We start from the raw sequence: 15,819 nt of genomic DNA on the forward strand, positions 1-15,819 counted from the left end.
AATTTTTAGAGGTGCGACGGTGTGTTGCGCAGCGGCTCATCTAAACAGCCATGCCACTGTTACTAAATGCAATGCGACTCGCTGCATCTGCATTTGAGAGTTGATCTTCTGTGCTGTTAAATACTTAATTTAGTGTTGTCATCCAATGGATAGATAGTATTTGTAAATATTAAATTAAAATTCAGTTATACATATGACTAATGGAAGAAATCATAAAACAAGGAAAAAGGAGTGGTCCCTGCGTTAATGCGTTAATTTACGTGTTATTTATATATAAAATATATTTTGTGTTAAAATTAAATTAAATTACGGATAATGAATAAAAGTAAGAAAATTGTGTGAACATCTAACTGCCTTTCAGATTAAGATTATTAATAAATTAAAGTTCTACATAGAAGATATTTTTTAACTAATCTGAGAGACGTTTTAGACTAAATTAGGGCAAACCATTATGTTAATTTATTGAATTTTTCGATTTTACTTGTTATATTTTTTCTTTCTTATCTATTCTACTCATATTCTAGACCCATTAAATTTCTTTAACTTTTTATATTAGAACACACTCTCTCATTGAACACTTTGCAAATGAATTCCTTATAATATTTATTACAATATTAATAAGAATCACAATAATATTGTAGTAAAAGAGGAAAAATTAGATCAGTTAGGTAAATAATTTATAAACAATATGAATTAATTTATAATTTTCTTTTTGTTTTTTTTTTTTTTTTTTTTTGTTAAAGAGTATAATTCTATTATTTTATAAAAGAGCGGATTTATTCTGCGAAATAAATTCCATTCTTGTTGTAACAGTAATAATTTACCTTCTTTTACGCAAAGAACTACCAACTGAATGATACTCCGTTAAAAATTGATTACAAGTTTTCGGAGTTATAAATTACTACAAATATAAAATCAGATTTAAGTACGGGTAAATGAAATTAAATCCTTTTTTGTTTTATAAAGCAAATGGTAGAAACTTTATATAAACATACAAAAAAAAAACTTAAAACACGCAGTCATTAAAAATATTATATTTTATCTTTCGGACATAATATTTAATATAATATTAACAAACTTTTATGAATATTTTGTAAGTATTTCATCGATTAATCCATTATCGATAAACTATTGTTAAGTAATACGTTAATTATTCTAAGTTTTAAAATACAATATTGTTTATATTACTGTAAATTAAATAGTAAATGTAGCAAATGGGCGAAGTCTCTAAGGAGGTGTTAAGATATAGGCCAACGGGGAAAAGAATGTTGGTAGGCGAATGAAGAGATGGTGAAGGAGCATATATTTTGAATTTTAGATTAAAATGAAATTTCCTATTAGAAACTTATAGAAATTGCCGATCTCCGTGGCGTAGTGGTAGCGTCTCGGTCTTTCATCCGGAGTTTCTGGGTTCGAATCCCAGTCAGGCATGGCATTTTTCATACGCTACGGAAATTCCATTTCCATATCCCACGCACAAGCTTCAAACTTACGTGGCGATATCATCAGGCAAAGAAAAAAAATTATCCTTTTGAAGCCGGAACAGATGTTATCGCCTAATCCTGAAAGGTGGAACAAGAAGAAGAAGAAGAAGAAGAAATACAGTAAATTTATTAATATTGTTAAATTACACATAAGTATATATGTATTGTAGATTTGTACAAATAATGAGCTTATGCTTAAGGTTTAGTGAAAGAATAGGGAAATCCCTTTCCAAAAAAGTTGACAAAAAGAAAAAAATATAAAACTAGATGCGCATCTCGTTTGTTAAAAAATTATCATCAGTACATAGACGGGTAAAACAAAATGAAAATTATTGAATTTAAAAGAAGTCGTTCATATAAATAATAAAAACTAATAAAATACGGTTTATAGAATAATTTTTGTTAGAAACTAAAGTTTTAAAAAAATTATATTGAATTGGAATTAAATAATTGGGAAACTTATTTTATGAATAATAGTTAGAGAAAATTCATTATTAAGTAAAGATAAATAACAAATACGTATCTAATTGCCTAATAGAATTTTACTCTATCATTTATTAAAAGATTCTTTGTGAAAGGTTTCGGTTACAAAAAATCATTAATATACATTTAAAGAAAAAGATTCCGTTTTTTCAAAATAATTATCCAGTTCATTCAAGTCCATCTCAAAAGTTTATTTATTTTTTTTGTTAAGAACTATCCTCAATGACTAAAAGTATTGTTATACATAAAAGTATCAATTTTGGAATTTAAATTTTAAATTAGATAATATTCCAATTTACGATAATTCATAACTTTTTATACCTATTTCAAAGCCAAGTAAAGAGTAGCTTCTCTGAAGTTGGTTGAAGCAGTTGAAACATTTTTAGTAAAAGTTGCTACATAGTTTAAATTAATAGATTTACTATTTAATATATATATATATATATATATATATATATATATATATATATATATATATATATATTATTTATACAACATGCTTTGAACCTCTGCAAGAAGCAAATGTTTGCAGTTGTTTTTCAACTATAATGTGTTCGGCTAGTCTCTATCTCTGTTTATAAATGATCAACAGTAATGTTGAGTAAGATAAACAAAACAATCGTCAAATAGTTTTGTTGCCTTTGATCAATGGTGGTAATCAGTTAATCAACAGCATCTGTTCAAGTACTTGCTTGCGTAAGTTTATAAATATTCTGTACTCTGTAAAAGGATTTCATAAAAACTTTTTCGTAAAAACTTTAACTGAAGTTTTTCAAAAGTTTAAAAAAATAAATTTTTATTAAAGTTAAAGAAGCCAATGCCGCTTTGGAGAACTTGTAATATTCTATTTTTTAAGGGGATGTGTGAAGACACAGGAAAAAAATCATTGTTTTAGGAAAAAAACATTAAGGAAAAAATCATTGTTGAAAAATTTTATTTTTTAATCTATTTGTTATATAAGTTGTTATAACTTACAACATAATTTTATTTAAAAAATAATAAATCTAAAACATTAGGACATATCTTATGGCGTTATAATTATAAAAGATTAAGTTTTGTCTTATTTTACTCCCTAGTATCATTCAGTTAACCAATGCAATTGCATTTCATTATTAGATTATTTTTAAACTAAAATAAAATTCCTAGCCTATATTTTTTACCGTCTGTTAATCCTCGAATTAAAGCCAGTTTTTTTTTTTTTTTTTTTTTTTTTTTTTAATCCCACCCCCCTAGGACCGGACCCGCCGCAGAAGCACACTCGGTCCTAGGAGTGCCACTGCCTCTAACCTAACCTTCCGGACGACTACGTCCCCAGCACGGGGTACCACCCGGTCAGCCGGGACTAGGTCTTCTCAATTGCCTGCCTCAAATCAGGGGTCCCCCAAGGAGGCTCCCTAACCTGGTCTCGATCTTTATTTGCCAGCCTCAAATCAGAGGTAAACCACACGGGACCTCCGATCGGGACTCGGTTTTTACACTACTCACCCCAGGAGTCCCCGCTCACTCATCGGAAGTGCGACACCTCAGCATCGCACCACTCCTCATGAACGGGGCTATCCAGCCACACCCTACACTACCCCACTAGGTAACATCCTCTTCCTCTCCAACTCCCTCTATCGCCTTCCTTTTCAGAATGTTGCCCACCATCTTACCAATTAGGTTAAAGTTTCTGGGGCTATGCAACATTGCCTCTATCACATTATTTGGTGTTATGGCACCAACAATAGCCAGCACTTCCCTCCTAGCCTCCTCCCATCTAAAGCAGTTAAACATCGTGTGTTCAACCGTATCGCATAGCCCACAATACCTACACTCTGGCGACCTCTTCCTCTTCCTATCTTAGAGGAACTTATTAAAACAGCCATGGCCAGTTAAGAATGGTGTCAGTTCATAGTTGACCTCACCATGTTTCCTGACCAGCCATGTCTTTATCTGCGGCATTAGCCTCCTCCTCCAGTTACTCACCTGACTCCTTGACCACATTATCCAACATTTGCTGCCACTTATCCAACATTTCCCCTTTCGCCTGACTCTTCGGTTGCCCTTCTGCTCTTTCTACCATTTCATCCGCTACAAGTTCCCACGGCGGCATCCCAGCTATCACCAATACCGCCTCGGTCGAGACTGTACGATACGCCCTAACTGTCCCAATAGCCAAGGGCCTCTGAAGGCTTAACAATTGGTTCCGGGCCTTCTTCTTCTTCAATGCACGTTTCCATGCCAAAACCGCCTACATGACGACGGACCGAGCTACCGATGCCAATAGCCTCCTTTTCGCCAAACTCGGTCCGCCAATCCTGCTCATTAGCCTGCACACCAACAAACAGCCACTGTTTGTTTGCTTTTCTGTACAGCCTCGACCACATAAGGCTGAAATGATCTCTTATTATCGAACCAGGTTCCAAGGTACTTTGCTTTGGCTACCGGCACAATCTACACATCTCCTACTACTAAAGTTATTGGAGCCAACCGCCTCCTTCCTGCCGTAACCACAAGTTGAGTCTTCTATAAGGCCAAATGAAGACCTCTCTCCTCCAACCAGGCATGTACCATCCGCATGACTTCATTGCTTTTCCTCACCAATTCATCCTTCGTTTTAGCCGATATAACCAGAGACAAATCATCGGAAAAACCGGTCGGGTACACGCCCTCTGGATAATCCAAGCGGAGCACCCCATCATAGACTACATTCCACAATGTTGGCCCCAAAACTGAAACGTGGGGTACTCCGGCTTCCATCTGAATCTGAATCTGGGCCCCCTCAGCATAGCCCACCACCACTCGTCCTCTTAAATAATCTTGAATAAGACGTCGTAAGTATGGGCTGACTCCTCTTCTCTTAAGTTCACTCAGGATCCACCCGAATGCTAGTGAGTTAAACGCATTACTTACGTCCAACAACACCACCGCCGGGATGGACCTAATTCTCCATGTCCCAGACGCAGCTTCATCAACGATCTTCATGATTCTATTTATCGCCGCCGTAGTTTTATATCCCTTCCTAAATCCAAACTGGTTCGGGCCAAAACCCTCCCCGTGCTCAATATCTTCTAAAAGCCTCATGACAATCATTCGCTCAGCAAGCTTCCTCATACACTGAGGAGGCACAATGGTCTGTAACCACTCGGGTCATCCACTTTCCTTCCTGCCTTCTTCAACAATGCATCATGTTTCTTCAACAAAATCATCATCAACTTAAGGACTCTCTGCGCTTCCTCAATTTCCTTAACCCTTCCCCTTCGGTTAGCATGCTGTAATCTCCTACGAGCCCGTATGCACTCCAGCCTGGCCACAGCTACCTGGGGAGACCACCAATAGACACCTTTTCTATAGGGCCTCTTCGTCTGCAAAGTATCCTCACAGGCCTTCGTAAGGAACTCCGGAGTAATCTCTTCCATATCTCCATTTTTTTTTCATTTATAAGACCCATTACTTTCACCGGTCCCCGCTTACTTATAGCTCTCCTAGCAGACTTCACCTCACCCAGCGACCACGAGGCACCAACTTCAAAATATATCGCCTCGTGGTCGCTAAGTGTCTCTTCTTCCTTCAGGACCGACCAACACCTAGCCGTCCTCGCAAGTCCCGGAGAAACAAAGGACACGTCTATAAAGGACACTCCATTTACCCGGACTAGGGTTGGTAACTCACCATCATTGAGACAAATGAGTCCCATACCCGCCATCACCTCTTCTAAAAGTAGTCCCCGTCTATATGTAATACCACCGCCCCACGCAACATTCTTGGCATTGAAGTCACCACATATAACTACATCCTTACACTCAGCATTTCTCAGCCTACTCAATTCGTCCAGAGTTTCTTCAAAGACGCCAAGCTCAACATTTGGAGACACATATACACTGCAAACTAGAATGTCTGCAGTCTCTAGCCACACGTGCCCCAAACCAGCACCATGTCTTACAATTGGAATATTACTATTGAAACTACGTACAGCCGTACTGCAAGTAGCATCATGCAGCCAACTCTCATCCTGCATCTTCCTAACATTAGGTTCCGACACAACCACTAGATCCACACCTCTCCTCCTCACAATTTCCATTATGATGCCATAATTTCCATTATGGCATCGTGAGAGGCTAAACTCTTGTTCATGTTTACTTGTAGTAATCTAACCATTTTTCTTGGCACATTGAACTCCTCCGATTCTGTGCCCAACTTCACCACACATCAAACACGCAGGCTTCTTCTTACAATCCCTGGCCTTATGTCCAGCATCCCCACAATTGAAACATAACCCTGACCTATCAGGACCGACACATTTGGCAGCTATATGCCACATGGCAACGAAAACATCTCACCTCATAATCACTCATTGTCAACCGGCACAACACCCATCCAATCTGAATTCTACCTTTACGCACCAGCCTTTCCGCCTCCATCTGCGGTAACACGACAGTTGCATTCCTCCTATCACCGTAAGTCATTCTAAGGGACACAATCTTCACGTCCACGTCCTTATTCTCCATTCCGGTCTTCACAGCCGACAATATATCTCTCTCAGTAACGTCTAGCTCAAGATCCTTAATGACTCTCGAATTTAAGCCAGTTTGAAAGCTCAAAAACCTCTAAAGATATCCCCTGTTAACTTCTGGGTTTACAGAAAACTTAGGAAGCTAAGTGGGGAATCATTTATATACGTACTTATGGGAAAGGTTGACATCCCCACCTTAATTTACTTTCCTGACGAATGTAGCTAGAAGAGTTATTAAGTGGGAAACTTAATATGATTTTTAACATGATCATCATCATGTTAAAAATTATCAACACCCAAAAAAAAAGTTTTGCTTATTAATATATGCACTGTAGGTAAAAAATTTGCTTTAATAAATTTTTCTCTAAAATGCCTTTGAAGAAAATCGAAATTGTTTTTTTCGCGATATCCCCCACCTCCTTAACGAATTAAAAATAATAATAATAATATGATCAATACCCCATATTTGAGCCAAATTTGAAGAAAATCGGTGTGGTCAATACTCAGATACAAGGTCAAAAGCAGTACGACACACATACATACGTACGTATGATGTTTGGTCTTGATAAACTACTTGGACCTTGAAAAGTAAAGATTTGAAAAAAACCTGATACACCATTTTTGACGTAATCACCATATATTTTTCTTTTAATATAGTTAGTTATTCTAGCTATACTCGCCGGGAAAGTAAACAACGAAATCCGCAGAAATAAAAAAAGTTCTTCAATTTATGAAACATTCTTTTAATGTTTAGCTTAAAAGGTTCGACTGCAATACTAATTATAAGTTAAAGAGCTATGGCTAAATAATCTAGAAAATTTTAGATTTTTTTATATTAGTTCGAACATTTATATATTTGAAGAAAATTTTTGTTAACGGTTTTTTGAACGTAATCTTGTTTTTCGAATTTATAGCTACGGAAAATAGTTTTTGGTATCTGTAAATGACCAGAGTGATTTTTTTTTATAGAAGATTTTATATTATTCATTTTATTTGACATCTATTTAGCTGTAGTAAATCTGGATTGTTATATTTCAGGTCTAATAATTTCAAATACAACGAGAGTTATAATTCCGTTCCTGTTCTTGACAGCAACAATATAGCAATGAAAGCCCATTTAGTAAACCAAAGATGCTAAGTTTATAACGCTTTGTATTTAAATTATGTATACCTTTCTTCCTTATTCTGGATTGTTTGTAACGTTATATATATATATATATATATATATATTTATTTATTTAACTATTTGAAAGTGTAATTTCAATGTAAAACGAACTTTCCTATTGTCTTTAAGCAGATTAATTATATAAAATCTTTCTTTTAAAATTACTCAGTTACATTCATACTTATTCTTTGCTGATTTCAAACAGTTTTACTAGATTTTATTGATTTTCTAGTTTCTTCTTTTGTTTTTCTTATTCTTATTTTCTTGAATATTATAATGTTAAAAATAGGGAAATTGTTGCTTCCTGTCAAAAGTGGCCTCCCACTTTTCTCTAATCTCAAAATTTCTAGTCCCTTGAGTATCCACCCCTATTCTTCCTGCTTTGTATCATTAAATTTCAAGCGTTTATCCGGTACGGCTTAGTAGCTCATTCTATAACTCTTCATCCTATAAGGCTTAACATTGCACGAATAAATATTCTTGGAAAGAAAATTATTACTATTATACGTTAGAGTTATTAGGTTTTATTGAGTTTTAGTACAATTAGCTTTTCTCTACGGTTTTTTCCTTTTCTTATAAACAAAAACAATTTTTTTCTTAAGTCTAAAAATTTAGTCACAATATTATTTTTTGTATGTTTCCACTCATGAATAACTTTTTTTCTACATCTCAACAATATTTTTATTATTTTTTTTTGTCAGAGATCGTTTATTTACAATCGGTTTCCATTAACGAACCACAAGTAAATTGCATTATAAAAATCACGTGAAAAGGGGTTTCTAGGGAATACCCTCAGTAAAGTGTACATGCATAAATATATATAAAAAAACTACATTTACATAAAAAGTCTATATAAATAAACACACATGCATTAATTAGGATCACAAAGATTCAAGAAATCACAATAGTCTAGTGAAAAAAACAAACCAAAAAAGAATCCACAATATTATTCAACAATATATACAGATAAACAAAAGAAGAAAAAAAGTTCACGGAAAAAACAGAAGCGCGCTAGGCTCCTCAATAAAGCATGGTAAAGACGTTTATCAGCACGTATTGGCGTTTCAATCACCGGAAGATTCACTGTTGCCTAGGATATTAACTGCTAGAGTAAATGACTGTCTAATCGCTGTATGTAATTTAAACTGACCTGTTTGAGCCCGTCACGAACATAAAGCAATCCAAGATGTTGTGAATTTGCTCAATCCGAGTGAACCACGGTATCTCTGCAATGGATCTCGCCAGCTCGTTCTGAAAACGTTGAATAATCACAACGTTACTTTGTCACGTCGTGCTCCGTAGCCTGAACGCCATATATATCAAACCGATTTTAGGATCACCGTACATATAAAACGTTTGCTGGATGACGACAGGTGCAAGTACCTATATAACAATCAATAAACTTCTCAATAATATATTGTCATTATATTTAGTCAGAACAAAAGAAAATAAACAAATATTTTATTTGATATTCACAAAATAATATTTCTTTATTTTCTTTTGTTACGGTGTACTTTTATAAAGAACGTCTTCATCCATCGATTATTAAATTTAGTATCGTAACTTTCATATTAAGGGTAATGATTGCATGCTTTAAATTATTTAAGATTATGGAGATAATTTAGGAGTACTGTACATTGAAGAGATTTGGAATTCACGAATTAATGGATTTTTTTTTTTCATTAAAAAAGCATTTCTACTCGCAAACATTTAGAAAACAAATGTTACAAAAATGTCTTTATTTGTACTGTTTCATTCTGGTAGCTGATATCTTATTTATTCTAAATGTGAAAATAAATGTTAAGTAATCAAGTTTTATAACAAAGTACAGATAAAGGGATAATATTATAACTTTATCAGTTATCTAATTATTATATCCATTTAGTCCAAAATTGATCTTTTCATATAAACTTTTTGTTAACTTATAAAAAAATTTCAGTAAAAGCAAAAGGTTCTCAATGTTTTTTTTGTTTTTTTTTAAAAAGAGAAAAATTTGCTTCCCCTATAAATTTTTATTACATTTTTTCAAATCTTACTCAGCTGATTCATCAGTTAGCTGATTCGATTTTGGTGATTTTTTAACAATCTTGTTTCTCTTAGGTTCTTTGTAAGTTTTTCCGTAAAAATTAAATGCAAAATTCTTTTAACGGAAAATATATTTTTTACAGAGGAATTGAAAATATTTATAATTTTTTTGTTGACGTTATCATTACTTAACCAAGTATAATGATACATGATGTCATTTTGATATTCAAACTTTTTATCAAACAAAACAATTTAATAATTTTAAATGTTAGTTTTATACCTAAAATAATTTATTATTTTTATAAACAACAAAAATACGAAATATACGAGTATATAGGATCATCTTAAACGGAGTTTTAAGGCAAGGATTAAATTAAAACAAAAATACAGTTTCATTTGTCAAATTCTCTAACTCAAATAGATTTGTTACGTAAACAATAAATTTTAATATGCGCGCCCATCGACTATCAGCAAACGTCCAACAATCGATATTCAGTTTTTGTCCATACAAGATGTAACATATACTTTGTTATGGTTGTAATTCCTTCCTTAATTCTTTTCTTTAAGTAATTCAGCTCAAATAATTTTTGCTAGTAAACAATGTTTTTATTGTATTTCCACAAGAAAAAAATCACGATCTGTAATCACAAGTCCTAAAAAACCCATCGTTCGTCAAAGCCTCGAGTTATAAATTATATATGAAACTCTACGTAAAGATTACACATTTACGTTTTAGGGTTTTAGGCCTGGGACTTCTTGCAGGCCAGGATATAAGGCAAAGTTTTCATTCAGGTCCAGATAATAAATGGATAAAATTTGGAGATGTGCTCCCTTGTTGAAAATAAATTAAATATGATTTTCCAGTTCATCCTGTTGAGAAAAACAAAATAGTCATTCAACATATCAAAACAAACATTTACATAAATAGTTCAGCAAAGAAAAAGACCCGATAACACAATTTTTCTTTGATCTTTATATGGTCCCGCGTGTTTTCTTAAAAATTACACGTCAGTTTTTGGTTGTCATTTTCGGGAATCCTATCAATTAACATATTCATTAAGATAAAAAGTTACATTTAAAAATACAAATTAAAAAAATTTTAAAATTTACAACGTTTAAAAATGATTTTTTTCACTAATCTTGTGTAACACGTGAGCAATGAACGGAGAAACTTGATTCTGTATCATGTAGTTTTACTTCTTACAATAGCTGAACGTTGTATACATAAAAATGCAATCTTTTACTTATAACTTTATGAATTTATATGTATATTTAAAAATATATGTATTTTTTTTAACTGGAAACTTGTGGCTTTGACTGATGATGGATTTATTAGGATTTCTAAATTGCAGATCATCTAATTCAACATTTTCTTCTGATACCGATCACCTTCCAAGCGATTTCTGTTTCTTTGAACAGATTGAGCCGCCATATTATATAGTTTTTATGTGGTGGCTGCTTTTTATTTGTACATCGAAATGCAAGTTAAATTAAACTTTTTTATTCTTGAACAGAAAACACAGTAAACAATGAAACAACTCAGCAACAATGCAGAAACTGATGCAGTGGTTAAAATGGTTTATTATTAATATCTCGATGGGGATCCCCTGGGGGATCCCCGTTAGAGGCACGGCAATGGTAGACCATAGTTTCGGTGGGTGGGCCCCTTTTGGGGTTCCCTCACTTGAGGCGAGGCCTAGAAGACCGAGTCCTCGCCGCTTGGGTTGCTCTAGCATGGACGGCAGAGCTGGTCGCACCGCGGGGGGGGGGTGTCTTGAGTAGTTAGAGGCGAGGCACCTCCCAGGACCGCGTGATGCTTGATTGCAGGTCCAGTCCCGGGAATCTGGGGGGGGGGGGAATCCTTTCTTGTGATATAAATTTTTAATGGATATTACTGGCGGGCAGAGAAGAAATGGAGGATTTAACCGCGTGAATTCTTTTTTGTTAATTTTGATGTCCCGAAGGTCTCTTAAGATTGCAACACCTCCTGGGACACTTTTTATAATAGCCTGTTTATTTGCTACTTTGTAAGAATTTAAATGACTTAACGTAAACGATGTTGAAGCTACCTATGAATAAATCTTGATCTGTAAGTATTATAACTCTTAAAGTGATTTTTCTTAGTATTAAAAGTCGTACTATAGTATTACATCCGAATTGAGTAGAACATTTTTTAATTAAGCTCGAGAACAAGTATTCTATGTAGGATTCCTATCAAAAATGTGGGGGAATGTAAAGAATACTACTAGCTTATAAAGATATTAAAATCCGTTCTGAAGATGTAAATACATATTAAAAGATTGGGGAAAACGGATTAAAAGGCGTTTCCGGAATATTCTATATGTTATAGAACCTTATGTATTTTTTTTAATAATTTTAGGAACACAGCAACTAAATATTCTCAACAATTATATACACTTTTTATAATTTTTTTTTTTTTTACTGTATTTTGATAATGTGTTGTTAGTTATATCTTGTGCAGTTTTTCTTCTAAATTTTGTGAAAGATTTTAATAATTTGGACCAGTTCGGCATCATATTACTTATGTTTCATAGGAGAAACCAATGTGTCTGGATTTGCCTACAAAAATAAAATCTGTATTCATCTTTACGTCCCATCACAACAAATAGAACAACTTTTAAATCAAACTGACAAATAATGAAATAAATTTGAAAGAATAAATAAATTTAAATTATGAAATTTTAAATTGAATTTTTTAATCGATTATAAAATAAACAAGAAAACGATTTTGGTTATAGCAGGACCCCAGAAATAAGTTTTCCTTGTTAAATGAAAAATTATTTTAGAGCTAGGTATTAATGTCAAAAAATACACAACATGTACATTTATTGGTTATATTAAGAATTATAACAAAAAAAATAATAAATAACAGAAATATATATATAATAAATAAGCAATGGGTTCTTTGTGTAGAATAAGATGAAAGACAGATGGCGTGTTCTCTATACATTAAAATAAACAGGAGCTAATATAAAGGGCAAATATCGTAAGTACATGAACTCTATTATAAATATAAATAAATTAACCATGCTGCTGTACAGTAATAGGTTAATAATTTGCGTGTGCTTATAACCTAGTTTTATTAACAAAAGAAATCAGATATTTTCCTTTATTTCTTGTATAGTTAAAGGCTTGACATTCAGTTCGTGTCTGTCAGTCATTGACTTGTTTGTAGTATACACACTTAATTCCCGACAGTAAATGATCGTTTAGTGATTACATGATAAAATCCGTATATTATTTCGACTTTTATGGATTTTATTTTATGAACTTGATTTATTTATTGTTTATTTTATCCTGTTTCTAAACTGTTTGCACAAGTTTTGTTAAAGTTTCGTCTTACAATTCAAGTTTATGAAAGTTTTTTTGAAACCCTATTACAAAACTTTTAAATATGTAAGAAGTTTATTATTAAAGATTTTAGCTTTGAATATTTTTTTTTTGTTCTGTAATACTTCATTATGTATGGTTAAAAAATCAGTCATACAAATACATATTTGTAAATAAAAATACAAAAATTTCCATTTTTTTATTTTTCTCCGAATATCTGAAAATTCCATCTTTGGCGTTTTGTATTTCGCAACGTTTTTATGGAATCCGAAATACTAAATTTAGTTAAATATTCTGTTATTATGGATTTGCATTTGTCAAATCATAATAACGGTATTTTTGTTTAGTATTGTATATACGTTTATATTATTAGCTTCAAAATCAAGAACCTCTGACCGATTGAACAATGCTTTCATTTAACTTTGACAATGTTTTTGTGTGAAAGTTAATCCAGATCACTCAATTGTAAAAGACTCATATAGATAGCGTGTTGTTCTTTACAGCGATGTCTTTGTTTAGTAAGATCTTGATTCGCTGACTAAATCAATTTTTTTAAGACATAGTTATTTGGTTCCTGCAAGTAAAATTTATAAAAAGAAATCCTGATTTTATTTTGATATTTTATTTATAAAAACCGCGTAAAATTTTCTCGAGAAATCAGTTATTTAATAAAAACGTTTTGTTATACTATGGTTTTATAGCTCCATAAATTATATATATATACACAGTAAGTATCGTTTATAGTGATATCGGAGTTAATGACATATCGGATATAGTGACCAAAAACTTGTGTCGTGGTTGGCTTTGTATGCTGTTGATACATAAATACAGTATACATATTATTTATAATTACATCGGTTGTAGTGACATATTGATTATTATGACATTTTTTCTACTGCAATGCAACATTTTATCGCTTTTAATGATGGACGGAGTGACTCGTCAGTAACATAGTATATCTACATTGTAGCTACAGAAATATTTTGACGGTTAAAATGAGTCACCTTTTCCTTTTTACCTGCAAATGTACTACAGTTGTTGTTTTTTTTTTTATCTTCTTCCTGTAACAGTAAACTGAAGCAGCCATATTCAGTAGTTATTAATCTTTTGCTGTGAACGTATCATATCGTGCGGATACAGTATTTTATTTTACATATCCTGTATAATTCATTTAATTGTGATTTAATTATGACTTCTCGAAAAACATTCACCATACAGGAAAAGGCGCACATTATTTGGCGAATAGAGAATGGTGAAACTAATAAGGACACTGCCGAAGAATTAGGCGTAGGTCATCCGACAATATCGGTGATATGAAAGAAACGTGAAAAAATTAAGAAAAACTTTGAAAGAAATTATATGAAATCGAAAAAAAATACGGTCTAGTCAACATAATGTAGACCAAGCGTTGTTAAACTGGTTTAAATACCAGCGAGCAAGTGATTAGCGGCCCTATATTGCAAATTAGGGCGAACCATTTTTCTGAAAAATTCGGTAAACCACGTGAAATAACTTCAGTTTGGATACATCGGTTCCGTCAGCATCACGATATTGTGTGGGGACAATAAGCGGCGAAGCCGCAGCAGCTAAAATCGGTGTGTCAGAAAAATGGCTAGAAACCATTTGGCCAAACTTAAAAGAGGAATATTCGGACGAAAAAATCTATAATGCTGATGAATTCGGTCTTGTTTTTAAACTGATGCTAGAAAGAACCCTTCGGTTCAAAAGACGAAACGTGTTCGGGGGAAAATTATCAAAAGAAAGACTAACAGTATTAAAGAATTGGAGGATCGTATCTCACTTTCAAATGGAATAAGTTTAAATGAAGTGCAGCGAAAAAGGTGCATACGTAATTTAATAGGTGTAGAAGAAAGTCATGTGGTGTCTACATCAAATTTTTTTTAGTAAAAGACATCAGAAGAGGAAACTTCTGATGCTCTTCTGTTCCTCTTCTTCATCAGAAGAGGAACTTGAATAATTCCTTAACGAAATATTTTTATTTATATATTTTTTTTAATTTTGACTGAAGTAGAACTTCCAAATAAAAATTAAGATTTGATTCTCAGAGGAAACTATTAGTTCAGTTTTTTGTATTTATAAGCGTTAGTATTTATTTTTATTAACAGTTTATTTTAAAATCATGAACTTAGTTGATAGATTATATTTATTACCAGAATTTGTGCTACTAAAAATTAATAAAAAAAAAAAAAAAGTCTAAGGTGTTGAAAAATTATTCTTAGGGTCTCCATATCTTAATAATTTAACACAGTGAAATCTTTTTTATAAGGTAATTTTTAAATTAAAAAGAATCATTCAGGAATATTTTCTTTAAAAAATAAAGCTGCCAAAAAAATATACACTGATTCGTATGTAGGAGAGATTTATGTTTTTAATCTATCCACATATTGTCAGAATTTTTCTTAATGAGATAATCAGAATGGAAGAACTTTCATTCTTTATTAAAATTATTAAGTCATAGAGTCATAGTTCTGTAGCATAGAATTAAAGTTGTGGGAAATTTTAACGTTTTACTGGTTGAAAATGAATCTATATTAAAAAAAATATATATAGAAAAGAAAATAAAGTTACGAGGATAAAATAATTTTCAATTTTTATGCAAGAAATGGGATTAAATTTTATTTTCTATGCAAATTGGAAATGATGACAAAGCAGCAGTAAAATCGGTGTGAGTTTTTTTTCTTAATATTAAAATGATTTTACATTAACTAAAAAAACTTCATTCCTGAAAAATTAAATAATTTTGATTATTATTATTGTTATTTTCTCATTTTTAACAAAACCGAAACTACGGATTTCTA

General features: G+C 32.5%; 1 protein-coding gene across 1 annotated transcript in view; it reads left to right on the top strand.

Moving 5' to 3' along the window:
* Positions 1-15,819, top strand: part of LOC142322689 (guanylate cyclase 32E) — an 857,649-nt gene that overhangs the window by 194,099 nt on the left and 647,731 nt on the right. The gene's annotated exons all lie outside the window — the stretch shown is intronic.

Source organism: Lycorma delicatula, chromosome 4 (genome assembly GCF_047948215.1).
Source record: "Lycorma delicatula isolate Av1 chromosome 4, ASM4794821v1, whole genome shotgun sequence".
NCBI classification, from domain to species: Eukaryota; Metazoa; Arthropoda; class Insecta; order Hemiptera; family Fulgoridae; genus Lycorma; species Lycorma delicatula.